The sequence below is a fragment of the Clinocottus analis genome, unplaced genomic scaffold (assembly GCF_023055335.1).
Source record: "Clinocottus analis isolate CAN_PGR_092001 unplaced genomic scaffold, fCliAna1.0.p SCAF_3, whole genome shotgun sequence".
NCBI classification, from domain to species: Eukaryota; Metazoa; Chordata; class Actinopteri; order Perciformes; family Cottidae; genus Clinocottus; species Clinocottus analis.
In genome coordinates this window covers 127,330-141,047 of record NW_027176042.1, presented here as the reverse complement: position 1 = coordinate 141,047, position 13,718 = coordinate 127,330, and the positions used below count along the sequence as shown (strand labels likewise).

Below are 13,718 nucleotides of genomic sequence, written 5' to 3'. Positions count from 1 at the left end.
AGTTCTTTGTAACAAAGCACTCCTCCACTCCAATACTTGGCAGAGAAGCGTGCGAGAAACTACAGCTGGTAAAAAGAGTGGACATGATCAGAGTGAAGGCGCCAGCCACAAAAGAGGAGTTGGTGGAAGCCTATCCATCCGTCTTCAGTGGTCTGGGACAGTTTCCAGGGATACATCACATTCACATTGACCCCAATGTGACCCCGGTAGTACACGGCTGCAGGAAAATTCCCATCGCTGTCATGGACAGATTAAAAACTACACTGCAAGAGCTCGTCGACAAAGACGTCATAGAACCTGTGACTGAGCCGACGGAGTGGGTTAATAGCCTTGTCATCACAGAGAAGAAGAACGGGTCTCTGAGGGTGTGTTTGGACCCTCGTGATCTAAACGAAGCGATTAAGAGGCAGCACTACTCCATACCCACCCCAGAAGAGGTCCTGTGTAGGTTGTCCGGAAAGTCCATCTTCACAATTCTAGATGAGAAAGACGGCTATTGGCAAGTAAAGCTTGACAAATCCTCATCTGTGTTGTGCACATTTAGCACACCCTGGGGCAGGTTTCGCTTTAAGAGGCTTCCTTTCTGCGTGAAGTCCGCCAGTGAAGTGTTTCAGCAAAAGAATTGTGAGACGTTTGGAAATATTGATGGCGTGCACATAATTGCCGACGATATGATAATCGCCGCTGCATCTGAGGAGGAGCATGACGCCATCCTTCAAAAAGTCATGGAGACTGCACAAAGGTCGAACGTGAAGTTCAATAAGGAGAAGATTCAGTACAAAGTGGACACAGTCAGGTACATGGGGCATGTCGTCACGTCCAAGGGAGTGAAGCCTGATGAATCCAAGGTGCTGGCCATCAAGAACATGCCAGAGCCTGAGGACAGGAAAGGGCTGCAAAGGCTGCTGGGAATGACAAGATATTTGGCCCAGTACATTCCAAATGAAGCCACAATAACTGCTCCACTCCGACAGCTGCTGAGAAAAGAAGTTGCATGGCAATGGGGTCATGAGCACAGTGCTGCACTGAACAGGCTGAAATCCACCCTCACACAAGCCCCTGTGCTCAAGTTTTATGATCAGTCTAAGCCTCTCACCATACAATGTGACGCATCAAAAGATGGACTGGCTGCTTGTCTTCTTCAAGACGGTTGTCCTCTGTCCTATGCTTCACGTGCACTCTCAGAATCTGAGAAAAATTATGCTCAGATTGAGAAGGAGCTGTTGGCGATAGCTTTTGCAACAAAACGCTTTCACCGATATGTTTACGGCAACTCAGTGACAGTCCAATCAGATCACAAACCACTGGAAATAATTTTCAGGAAACATCTAAGCAAAGCGCCAGCACGCCTACAGCGCATGTTATTGCAGCTCCAACGCTATGATCTGAATATAGTATACACTGCTGGCAAGGACATGCATGTCGCTGATGCCCTGTCTCGTGCCTTTCTTGAGGGCAACAATGACGAGGTAAAAGAGGATCTGTTTGAAGAGAGGGTAGTTCACGCAATGGAGCCCACAGCTGCAATGGACGCTGACACGCACAAGACACTGAAGGATGCCACAGCCGCAGATAACGTGTTGCAGCAGGTAGTCGCAATGCACCACAATGGTTGGCCCAAAAAGCGAAGCAGCATTGCCACTAACCTCCACCAGTACTGGCCTATGCGAACTGCCATCAACATTGGGGACGGAATACTGATGACAGGTGATAAGATTATGATTCCACAGAGTGCAAGGCAGATGATGCTTGACAGACTGCACCTTGCACATCAAGGTATACAGAGGATGAAAGCACAGGCCAGGAAGGTGATGTACTGGCCAGGTATGTCACATGACATTGAGCACATGGTGGACAGCTGTGCTCCATGTCAACAGCTTCAGCCACAAAATCAAAAAGAGCCTCTTATCCCACATGAGGTCCCTGAGCTGCCGTGGCTGAAGATTGGGGCAGACATTTTCGAGCTCCATGGACAGTCATACCTTATAATTGTGGATTATCTGTCAAAATATCCAGAAGTGCTTCATCTCCCAGACAAGACTGCCCATACGGTCATACGCAAGATGAAAGCGGTCTTTGCTAGGCATGGAATTACTAAAGAGCTGGTGAGCGACCATGTTCCTTTTGCAAGTTGTGAAATGGGACAGTTTGCAGCTTCATGGGGTATAAAGCTCATCCACTCCAGTCCAGGATATCCGCAATCAAACGGTCTTGCGGAGAGGAGGGTAAAGACAGTAAAGCATGCACTCAAAAAGGCAACACAAACAGGTACAGATCCACACTTAGCTCTCCTGTCACTCAGAAACACACCAGTGACTGGTACAGAGTTTTCCCCAGCACAAGTACTGATGGGAAGAGTGTTGCGAAGTACCTTGCCAATCGCTACAGCTGTGCTACAACCCGCCATTCCAGAAGGATTTCATTCAAAGCTTAAACATTTGCAAGCAAGACAGGAACACTATTATAACTCCAACTCAAAACCTCTGCCTGAGTTCACGCCTGGTAGTACAGTTCATATGACAACACGGCGTGGATGGGAACCAGCAACAGTCATAAGCAAAAGAGGGGAGCCGCGAGCATATGATGTGCAGACCCCCAGTGGTGTCACTTTCAGGAGAAACCGGCGGCATCTAAGGAGAATCCACCCAAGTCTGCAGAGAGATGGTGAGTCTGAACTATTTGAACAGCCAGAAGCCTTACAAACGGAGGACTCAGAACCACCTCTCAGCTCACAGCAAGACCAGACTGCACCTGCCTGTGAAGAGAGCACAGGTTCTCCGTCAACTCCTATCCGAAGCACCAGAAGTGGGAGACAAATAAAGCATCCGTCAAAGTACAATGACTTTGAGATGAGCTAATGCTGATGACTGTGACCTGCTGATGGGTTCAAGTTCAAGTTAATGTTAGTTAACCGAATAAGAGTGGTTAAAACAGATGTGTTTTTATGCAAATCAGTTTGTGTTTCTCAGGTCATATTGTATGCATAAAAAAGTATGGTTGTTAGTGAACAATGTCATTTGCTGAAATTGTTTTGAGGTCCAGTTAGTCACTCAAAAGGGGACTATCTTACTTGGAAAAGGAGGATGTAGTATATTGTAGAAGTGGTCTGTTATTCAGGGATTACGTTTGTACCTGGCAACCTTATGAGTGATGTGTGATCGCGAGATCTGTGTCTTGGCGTTGTAGTTATTAAACGTTACATGCAAGGTGATCAACACGAATCAGCCCTCGAGTACTTTTATTCCTGACAAAAAAGTACAACAATAGGCGTCTCTTGCCTGACAAATAAATGACTCTTGGGGAATTAGCTCAAATGGTAGAGCGCTCGCTTAGCATGCGAGAAGTAGCGGGATCGATGCCTGCATTCTCCACCTCTCTGAAAGACTTTATTTTCTGATACTGATGGAAAACAAGTTTGTTGTTTAAAGTGTCCTCCGCAAATTGGGCAGGATCAGGGAGCATCTTGTTGCAGTGGCTGCTGGCCTACCCTATCTTCATTGGATCCCAGTGGAGTCCACAAAGTATTGCAAAGATTGAACTACCAAATGTCACCACAAAATTCAGTTCCAGGCCATTTTTTGTGTGTTTTTTATGGGCCTGGAAAGTTGAAAAAAGCGTGAAATAGCGGGTAGGAGAATAGGCGGGTAGGATGAGGCCTGGCACGTTCAAGTGGTAGAGGGCTTGCTTCGCATGCGAGAGGCAGTGGGATCGATGCCCACATTCTCCAAGTGACTTTGGCTCCTACTCTTATTTGGAAGTATGAGCATTATGGGACTTCTTGCACCAGTTGAGCTGAAGACAGCAACCGTGTTTTTATTCAGTTCCAGGCCATTTTTTGTGTTTTTTGGGCCTGGGAAGTATAAAAAAGCGTTAAATAGCGGGTACTAATCACTATACGATCACGGCCACATGCTTATTTTTTAACGCAAAAACCAGCTCACACATCATTCAGCCTTTTTACAGCTGTAAATGTACTAGAATTAATAGTTATCAGAGCAGGAACTTTAAAAAGTAGCATCAAGCTATATCATTGTTCAAGAATTGTTTGAAGTTCAGGTGCAACTTCAAATGTTCAGAGTCGACGTCAGATTAGTTTTTTACAGTGTTATCCAGGAACTTGTTGTACCAGGATTAACAAGCTAAAGGACTGCACGAGCTAGCCAGGAGTCGAACCTAGAATCTTCTGATCCGTAGTCAGACGCGTTATCCATTGCGCCACTAACCCTACAGTGATACTTTTGCTGTAAATTCCATCATGTGCCAGCATTTCATGCAAACTGTTGTGAGTTTTATTTGCTGAACAGATGGAGAACTCCGGACTGGTGTAGCCGGAAAGCATAAGGCTTCACGCAGAAAACACGACTGAAGCTGTCAAGTTTGACACTGTGTGAAGTAAGACGAATGTCAGAGTACAACAAGAATAGCTTAAACAACACCTACACGCTGCCGTGACCCGGATTCGAACCGGGGTTGCTGCGACCACAACGCAGAGTACTAACCACTATACGATCACGGCCACATGATTGACACGGTGCTTATTTTTTCACATAAAAGTCAGTTTACACATCATTCAGCCTTCTTACAGCTGTAAATCTACTGGAATTAATAGTTATCAGAGAAGGAACTGTAGCTGTCAAGTTTGACACTGTGTGAAGTAAGACGAATGCCAGTGTACAACAACAATAGCTTAAACAACACACAACTCCAACATGCTGCCGTGACCCAGATTCAAACCGGGGTTGCTGCAACCACAACGCAGAGTACTAACCACTATACGATCACATGATTGACACAGTGCTTATTTTTTCACATAAAAGTCAGTTTACACATCATTCAGCCTTTTTACAGCTGTAATAATGAATAGTTATTAGAGCAGGAACTTTAAAAACTAGCATCAAGCTATATCATAGTTCAAGAATTTATTAAGATAAGGTGCAATTTCAAATGTTCAGAGTAGACGTCAGATAAGTTTTTTACAGTGATATACAGGGACTTGTTGGACGAGGATCAATCTGTGAACAAGCTAAAGAACTGCATGAGCTGCAGACCTGTTTCTTCTTATTAGCGGCTGGTTCCCCCTGCGATCTTGCTTCATTTGAGAAGCTGACTGACATAATTGTGACTATCAGACACCAGCAATGAGTTTGAATGTCAGCTAGTATCCCACGTGTCTCATATTCTCGAGTACCACACTGTATTAACCCAAATGTAAACCGGTATCCCCAATGTCAGTCTCGTATTCTAGAGCACCAGGGTTGCGACACTCTAAATGGGCCAAATAAGGGTTTTAACTGAAGGGGTGTGCTTAAGTGTGGGTCCACGGGGTCTGATGGTGAGCCGGGTCAGGGGGTGAGCTCCAGTGGTGGGTCTGGTTCTCAAGGGGTCTCTTGAATCCTGTCGCCCGTTTCCTTATGCTGTGCATTGACAACTTGGGGCATTTTGACACCTGTCCTGCCAGCGGAACGCTCCCCGTCTAGGAATCGAATCCTGGTCTTCCGCGTGACAAGCGGAGATACTGTCCTCGATACGAAAGAGGATTGATGAACTTGGATATTGGGTTGGTTTTTCGGGATATACAGGGAATACAAAGAATGATAGCGTGAAAATGTGAAAGCTAAGTGCACATTTACTGTCCCTTCTTGTGTTACATTTTAGTTCATTCAATTTTTGTGGAACTATGCTAAGCCCTTTTAGTGCATTGTTGGTATAGTGGCTAGCAGAGCTCCCTTCTAAGTATTTGACCAGGGTTCAATTCCCAGCCAATGAATCTCAATGATAAGTATGTCCTACACATGGTGGCTGAACATTTTAGGGTTACTTTCTTAAATAAACAAAGATTTCTTTCATTGGAAAAAAAAAGTCCTTGAACCGCCGAAAATGTCTTGCGAAAGATCAAAGTTGTGCCTTTAGAAGTACACGCCAAATTTTGTGGCTACTTGCATTGTCTCACTTATCTCTATATCACATTTGAGTTTCACAAAAGCATGGGAAGAACATGGCAGTTGTTTTCCATGTGCATAATGGAGGTTCCACCGAGAGTTGAACTCGGATCACTGGATTCAAAGTCCAAAGTGCTGACCTTGTTGTGGTTGAAGGTAAATCTGTCAGTTCCCAATGTTACGCGCTGACTTACATTTCAGTTCATTCAATTTTTGTGTCATCATGCCAGGCTCTTTTTGTGCGTTGGTGGTATAGTGGTGAGCATAGCTGCCTTCCAAGCAGTTGACCTGGGTTCGATTCCCAGCCAATGCATCTCTATGATCAATATGTCCTGAACATGGTGGCAGAACATTTTAGGGTTACTGTCTTAAATAAACAACGTGTTCTTCCGTTGGAAAAATAGTGTACTTGGATCGCCGCAAATGTCTTGCGAATGATCAAAGTTGTGCCTTTGGAGGTTGACGGCAAATTTTGTGGCTACTTGCATTGTCTCACTTATCTCCATATCCCATTTGAGTTTCACAAGAGCATGGGAACAACGTGGCAGTTGTTTTCCATGTGCATAATGAAGGTTCCACCGAGACTTGAACTCGGATCCAAAGTGCTGACCTTTACATCATGGAACCAGCTCTTTAATTGTCTTGTTGTGGTTGAAGGTAAATCTGTCAGTTCCCATTGTTGCGCGCTGACTTACATTTCAGTTCATTCAATTTTTGTGTCATCATGCCAGGCTCTTTTTGTGCATTGGTGGTATAATGGTGAGCATGGCTGCCTTCCAAGCAGTTGACTGGGTTCGATTCCCAGCCAATGAATCTCTATGATCAATTATGTCCTGGACATGGTGGCTGAACATTTTAGGGTTACTGTCTTAAATAAACAACGTGTTCTTCCGTTGGAAAAATAGTGTACTTGGATCGCCGCAAATGTCTTGCGAATGATCAAAGTTGTGCCTTTGGAGGTTGACGCCAAATTTTGTGGCTACTTGCGTTGTCTCACTTATCTCTATATCACATTTGAGTTTCACAACAGCATGGGAACAACGTGGTAGTTGTTTTCCATGTGCATAATGAAGGTTCCAACGAGACTTGAACTCGGATCACTGGATTCAAAGTCCAAAGTGCTGACCTTTACACCATGGAACCAAGCTCTTTAATTGCCTTGTTGTGGTTGAAGGTAAATCTGTCAGTTCCCAATGTTACACATTGACTTACATTTCAGTTCATTCAATTTTTGTGACATCATGCCAGGCTCTTTTTGTGCATTGGTGGTATAGTGGTGAGCATAGCTGCCTTCCAAGCAGTTGACCTGGGTTCGATTCCCAGCCAATGCATCGCTACGATCAGTACGTCCACTTATGTCCGATACATGGTGAATCAACATTTTAGGGTTACTCTGCTTAGCTTCTGAGTTCAGACAAACTCAGGGGCAAACAGTGTGGTGTGGCCGTAAGCTGAAAAGGTTGCGCAAAAGTGACTTTCATTGACCTGGGGAGAACTGGATTTTTAATTATTAAGCATAGAAAAAGATTATAGCACCTGGTATTCCCAGGAGGTCTCCCACCCAAGTACTGGCCAAGCCCAACTCCGCTTAACTTCTCAGAGCTGACGAGATCAGGCGCAATCAGAGTGGTGTGGCCGTAAGCTGCATAGGAAGCGGACAAGGTGAGTTTTATTGACCTGGAGAGAACTAGAGTGTTTCTTATTCGGCATTTAAAAAAGCTTATCGGACCAGGTATTCCCAGGAGGTCTCCCACCCAAGTACAACTCCGCTTAACTTCCGAGATCAGGCGCAATCAGAGTGGTGTGGCCGTAAGCTGCATAGGAAGCGGACAAGGTGAGTTTTATTGACCTGGAGAGAACTAGAGTGTTTCTTATTCGGCATTTAAAAAAGCTTCTAGCACCTGGTATGCCCAGGAGGTCTCCCATCCAAGTACTGACCAGGCCCAACTCTGCTTAGTTTCTGAGATTGAACGGGATCAGGAGCAATCAGAGTGGTGTGGCCGTAAGCTAGAAAAGAAGTGGCCGAAGAGAGTTTTGTTGATCTGGAGAGAACTGGAGTTTTAATTATTAGGTTAAAAAAAAGCCTACGGCACCTGGTATTCCCAGGAGGTCTCCCGTTCAAGTACTGACCAGGCCCAACTTTGCTTAGCTTCCGAGAGCTGACGAGATCAGGCGCAATCAGAGTGGTGTGGCCGTAAGCTGCATAGGAAGCGGACAAGGTGAGTTTTATTGACCTGGAGAGAACTAGAGTGTTTATCATTCAGCATTTAAAAAGGCTTTTAGCACCTGGTATGCCCAGGAGGTCTCCCATCCAAATACTGACTAGGCCCGACTCTGCTTAACTTCTGAGATCGAACGAGAGCAGGCGCAATCAGAGTGGTGTGGCCGTAAGCTACATAGGAAGCGGCCAAAGTGAGTTTTATTGATCTGGAGAGAACTGAAGTTGTAATTATTAGGCATAAAAAAGGCCTACAGCACCTGCTCGTCCCAGGAGGTCTCCTTTGGAAATACTGACCAGGCCCAACTCTGCTTAGCTTCTGAGATCGAACGAGATCTGGCGCAATCAGAGTGGTGTGGCCGTAAGCTACAAAGGAAGTGGCCAAAGTGAGTTTTATTGATCCCGAGAGTGGTGGTAGAGCGCTTGCATGGCATGCGAGAGGCAGTGGGATCGATGCCGGCATTCTCCACCTCTCTGAAAGACTTTATTTTCTGATATTGAGGGAAAACAAGTTTGTTGTTTTAATTGTCCTCCGCTAATTGGGCAGGATCAGGGAGCATCTTGTTGCACTGGCTGCTGGCCTACCCTATCTTCATTGGATACCAGTGGAGTCCACAAAGTATTTCAAAGATTGCAACTACCAAATGTCACCTTAAAATTCAGTTCCAGGCCATTTTTTGTGTGTTTTTTATGGGCCTGGAAAGTTGAAAAAAGCGTGAAATAGCGGGTAGGAGAATAGGCGGGTAGGAGGAGGCCTGGCACGTTGATCCATTGCCCTCTTGTGCAGAGGGGGATTACCTCAAGTGGTCGAGCACTTGCTTTGCGTGCGAGAGGCAGTGGGATCGATGCCCACATTCTCCAAGTGACTTTGGCTCCTACTCTTATTTGGAAGTATGAGCATTATGGGACTTCTTGCACCAGTTGAGCTGAAGACAGCAACCGTGTTTTTATTCCACCAAAACTTGGAGTAGAAACAGTAGAATCACTGTTGTTTAACAAATGAATCACGGAAGAGCAAGACATTTTAGACTTTTCTTGCTTGAAATGAGCAATTTCTAATCTTGAAACTGCATTTTGCTTGGGTCTTGAGCTCAATGGTGCACATTATGCCCATGACATGGCAGACCAAAGCAAAGTGGACTGCGACGAGGATGGGATTCGAACCCACGCGTGCATAGCACAATGGATTAGCAGTCCATCGCCTTAACTACTCGGCCACCTCGTCGTCTCAATGCCCTTGCGTGAAAGGTCCGATCCAGTTCACCTTCCAAACTGATTATACAGGTCTGAAATGTTTGGAAAAGTGTGACCTGGCGGGGGTAGAGGAGGAGATATAGGCGTCTCCATCATGACAAATAAAGGACTCTTGGGGAATTAGCTCAAATGGTAGAGCGCTCGCTTAGCATGCGAGAAGTAGCGGGATCGATACCTGCATTCTCCACCTCTCTGAAAGACTTTATTTTCTGATACTGATGGAAAACAAGTTTGTTGTTTAAAGTGTCCTCCGCAAATTGGGCAGGATCAGGGAGCATCTTGTTGCAGTGGCTGCTGGCCTACCCTATCTTCATTGGATCCCAGTGGAGTCCACAAAGTATTGCAAAGATTGCAACTACCAAATGTCACCATAAAATTCAGTTCCAGGCCATTTTTTGTGTGTGTTTTTATGGGCCTGAAAAGTTGAAAAAAGCGTGAAATAGCGGGTAGGAGAATAGGCGGGTAGGAGAAGGCCTGGCACGTTGATCCATTGCCCTCTTGTGCAGAGGGGAATTAGCTCAAGTGGTAGAGCGCTTGCTTCGCATGCGAGAGGCAGTGGGATCGATGCCCACATTCTCCACCTCTTTGAAAGACTTTCTTTTCTGATATTGAGAGAAAACAAGTTTGTTGTTTAAAGTGTCGTCCGCTAATTGGGGAGGATCAGGGCCCATGTTGTCGCAATGGCTGCTCAGACTTAAACCTTCCAAAGTGATTATACCGGTCTGGAATGATTGGAGAACTGTGAACTGGCGGGTGTAGAGGAGGAGATATAGGCGGCTCTTCCCTGAGCATTCAACTGATTGTGGGGAATTAGCTCAAATGGTAGAGAGCTCGCTTAGCATGCGAGAAGTAGCGGGATCGATGCCCGCATTCTCCACCTCTTTGAAATACTTTGTTTTCTGATATTGAGAGGAAACAAGTTTGTTGTTTAAAGTGTCGTCCGCTAATTGGGGAGGATCAGGGCCCATGTTGTCGCAATGGCTGCTCAGACGTCGCATTATCGGACTTCTTCCAAAGTGATTATACCGGTCTGGAATGTTTGGAAAATTGTGAACTGGCGGGGGTAGAGGAGGAGATATAGGCAGCTCTTCCCTGAGCCTTAAACCAATTGTGGGGAATTAGCTCAAATGGTAGAGCGCTTGCTTCGCATGCGAGAAGTAGTGGGATCGATGACTGCATTCTCCACCTCTTTGAAAGACTTTGTTTTCTGATATTGAGAGGAAAACAAGCTTGTTGTTTAAAGGTTCCTCCGCTAATCGGGCATGATCAGGGAGCATGTTGTCGCAATGGCTTCAGAGAATCATCGAGCATGTTGTCGCAATGGCTGCTGGCCTACCCTGTCTTCATTGGATCCCAGTGGAGTCCACAAAGTATTGCAAAGATTGCAACTACCAAATGTCACCATAAAATTCAGTTCCAGGCCATTTTTTGTGTGTTTTTTATGGGCCTGGAAAGTTGAAAAAAGCGTGAAATAGCGGGTAGGAGAATAGGCGGGTAGGAGGAGGCCTGGCACGTTGATCCATTGCCCTCTTGTGCAGATGGGAATTAGCTCAAGTGGTAGAGCGCTTGCTTTGCGTGCGAGAGGCAGTGGGATCGATGCCCACATTCTCCAAGTGGCTTTGGCTCATACTCTTATTTGGAAGTATGAGCATTATGGGACTTCTTGCACCAGTTGAGCTGAAGACTGCAACCGCATTTTTATTCCACCAAAACTTGGAGTAGAAACAGTAGAATCACTGTTGTTTAACAAATGAATCATGGAAGAGCAAGACATTTTAGACTTTTCTTGCTTGAAATGAGCAATTTCTAATCTTGAAACTGCATTTTGCTTGGGTCTTGAGCTCAATGGTGCACATTATGCCCACGACATGGCAGACCAAAGCAAAGTGGACTGCGACGAGGATGGGATTCGAACCCACGCGTGCATAGCACAATGGATTAGCAGTCCATCGCCTTAACCACTCGGCCACCTCGTCGTCTCAATGCCCTTGCGTGAAAGGTCCGGTCCAGTTCACCTTCCAAACTGATTATACAGGTCTGGAATGTTTGGAAAAGTGTGACCTGGCGGGGGTAGAGGAGGAGATATAGGCGTCTCTTGCCTGAGACATAAACTACTCTTGGGGAATTAGCTCAAATGGTAGAGCGCTCGCTTAGCATGCGAGAAGTAGCGGGATCGATGCCCGCATTCTCCACCTCTCTAAAAGACTTTCTTTTCTGATACTGATGGAAAACAAGTTTGTTGTTTAAAGTGTCCTCCGCAAATTGGGCAGGATCAGGGAGCATCTTGTTGCAGTGGCTGCTGGCCTACCCTATCTTCATTGGATCCCAGTGGAGTCCACAAAGTATTGCAAAGATTGCAACTACCAAATGTCACCATAAAATTCAGTTCCAGGCCATTTTTTGTGTGTGTTTTTATGGGCCTGGAAAGTTGAAAAAAGCGTGAAATAGCGGGTAGGAGAATAGGCGGGTAGGAGGAGGCCTGGCACGTTGATCCATTGAACTCTTGTGCAGAGGGGAATTAGCTCAAGTGGTAGAGCGCTTGCTTTGCATGCGAGAGGCAGTGGGATCGATGCCCAAATGTTCTCCAAGTGACTTTGGCTCCTACTCTCATGTGGAAGATTTGGACGTATGAGCATTATGGGACTTCTTGCACCAGTTGAGCTGAAAAAAGTGTGACCTGGCGGGGGTGGGGTGGGAGAGATAGGTGGCTCTACCCTGAGACCTAAACTACTAGTGGGGAATTAGCTCAAATGGTAGAGAGCTTGCGAGAAGTAGTGGGATTGGTGCCCACATTCTCCACCTCTTTGAAAACTTCATTTTTTGATATTGACAGAAAACAAATTTGTTGTTGAAAGTGTCCTCCGCTAGTCGGGCAGGATCAGGGAGCATCTTGTTGCAATAGCTGCTGGCCTACCCTATCTTCATTGGTTCCCAGCGGAGTCCACAAAGTGTAGCAAAGATTGCAACTACAAAATGTCACCGTAAAATTCAGTTCCAAGCCATTTTTTTGTGTTTTTCATGGGCCTGGAAAGATTAAAAAAGCGTTAAATAGCGGGGAGGAGGTGGCTAGGCACGTTAATCAATGCCACCCTTAAGCAGAGGGGAATTAGCTCAATTTTCTCTTCATTGTTGCGTCAGACTATACACCAGATGTTTTACGGTTAACCCCTGACCTCTGACCTGTTGTTTTGGTTTCCACAGAAACAGAGATAGTCTTTGTAAGATGCTTCTTGTCTCATGAGAATCTGCCCGGTACAGTTAGAAACCCCACAATGTCAAGGTGTGTCTGTGGCTCTTTCTTTTGTTCTTCAAAACAGTGATGTGCAATATTTTAAAGACGACAGTATATGTGCACGATTCCTCTTATGTGCACACTGCACTCATCACTCTTCACTGCCACTCACATCGACTGAGCTGCGACACAACAAACACACATGTTGTGTGCAGAGAAATATTGTTTCCCATGTATAGAATTCATTTGTAGTTTATATGCAGTACTCAGATTTCACAATACATTTACAAACATATGCATTATCAATCTTATTAGTGGTGATGGTGGCTTACTGCACAAATTATCATAAAAGAAAACAAACTGATAATCTTGTGGATAAGTGCAGACCCATTTTACATTTGGACGTGACTCATTCCATAAATCTCCATGTAATGTGCATTGAGCAACTGACCACATGTCAAAGTAATGTGAGCCAGCCCTCTTTATTAGCACGTACATGTTACCTGAAACCCCAACACGTTGCTCCGGAGTGACCAGTAGAGGGCGCCAGCGAACTGTCTGTAATACTTACAGAATATTGGTTGAGTAGCACATTCACAGATACTTTTATCTCATCATTTCATTTTGATATCTTGTAATGACTCTCAAATGTTTAAAGTAAAAACACAAATGTGCCTTGTAGTTATTTTCTATGTATGTCTTTTTATTTTGTGTTGCCTCTCCAGTGTTGGTAAGTTGTATATGTTCATTTTTAAATAAGCTATAGCAGTATTATGAACATGATAATAATGATATTAATTAATTAAGTTCCCACATTGTTTCCCTCTTATATATTGAGGTCACATCTTGTTCCCTTGCACCGACATGTCATCACCTTCGGTTCTGGTACACAATCAGTAAAGATTATTCTTTATGAGTTCATTTGAATACAATTGGGAAGAATTATACCACACATTGCTGGATGTTCCTCCATTTTAACATGTTATATTACAAATATCAATAATTAACAATAATAACAGTATAGCCTTCGAGTCAAATGGAAATCAAAAATATAGAATATATATATAATTTTTTT

General features: G+C 44.8%; 8 non-coding genes and 4 pseudogenes across 8 annotated transcripts; 2 read left to right on the top strand and 10 right to left on the bottom strand.

The window, feature by feature from the left end:
* Positions 1-4,152: 4,152 nt before the first annotated feature.
* On the bottom strand, positions 4,153-4,225 carry trnar-acg (transfer RNA arginine (anticodon ACG)). The gene has a single exon. It is a non-coding gene; the product is annotated as a tRNA-Arg (tRNA).
* A 219-nt stretch (positions 4,226-4,444) lies between these two features.
* trnah-gug (transfer RNA histidin (anticodon GUG)) lies at positions 4,445-4,516 on the bottom strand. Its single transcript has one exon. It is a non-coding gene; the product is annotated as a tRNA-His (tRNA).
* A 1,664-nt stretch (positions 4,517-6,180) lies between these two features.
* On the top strand, positions 6,181-6,252 carry trnag-ucc (transfer RNA glycine (anticodon UCC)). Its single transcript has one exon. It is a non-coding gene; the product is annotated as a tRNA-Gly (tRNA).
* Positions 6,253-7,010: 758 nt separating this feature from the next.
* trnaq-uug (transfer RNA glutamine (anticodon UUG)) lies at positions 7,011-7,082 on the bottom strand. Its single transcript has one exon. It is a non-coding gene; the product is annotated as a tRNA-Gln (tRNA).
* A 116-nt stretch (positions 7,083-7,198) lies between these two features.
* On the top strand, positions 7,199-7,270 carry trnag-ucc (transfer RNA glycine (anticodon UCC)). The gene has a single exon. It is a non-coding gene; the product is annotated as a tRNA-Gly (tRNA).
* A 193-nt stretch (positions 7,271-7,463) lies between these two features.
* Positions 7,464-7,582, bottom strand: LOC137797523 (5S ribosomal RNA; annotated as a pseudogene).
* A 246-nt stretch (positions 7,583-7,828) lies between these two features.
* LOC137797534 (5S ribosomal RNA) lies at positions 7,829-7,947 on the bottom strand (annotated as a pseudogene).
* A 73-nt stretch (positions 7,948-8,020) lies between these two features.
* LOC137797270 (5S ribosomal RNA) lies at positions 8,021-8,139 on the bottom strand. The gene has a single exon (XR_011078872.1). It is a non-coding gene; the product is annotated as a 5S ribosomal RNA (ribosomal RNA).
* A 74-nt stretch (positions 8,140-8,213) lies between these two features.
* On the bottom strand, positions 8,214-8,332 carry LOC137797655 (5S ribosomal RNA; annotated as a pseudogene).
* Positions 8,333-8,405: 73 nt separating this feature from the next.
* On the bottom strand, positions 8,406-8,524 carry LOC137797718 (5S ribosomal RNA; annotated as a pseudogene).
* Positions 8,525-9,300: 776 nt separating this feature from the next.
* trnas-gcu (transfer RNA serine (anticodon GCU)) lies at positions 9,301-9,382 on the bottom strand. The gene has a single exon. It is a non-coding gene; the product is annotated as a tRNA-Ser (tRNA).
* A 1,923-nt stretch (positions 9,383-11,305) lies between these two features.
* On the bottom strand, positions 11,306-11,387 carry trnas-gcu (transfer RNA serine (anticodon GCU)). The gene has a single exon. It is a non-coding gene; the product is annotated as a tRNA-Ser (tRNA).
* Positions 11,388-13,718: the final 2,331 nt, after the last annotated feature.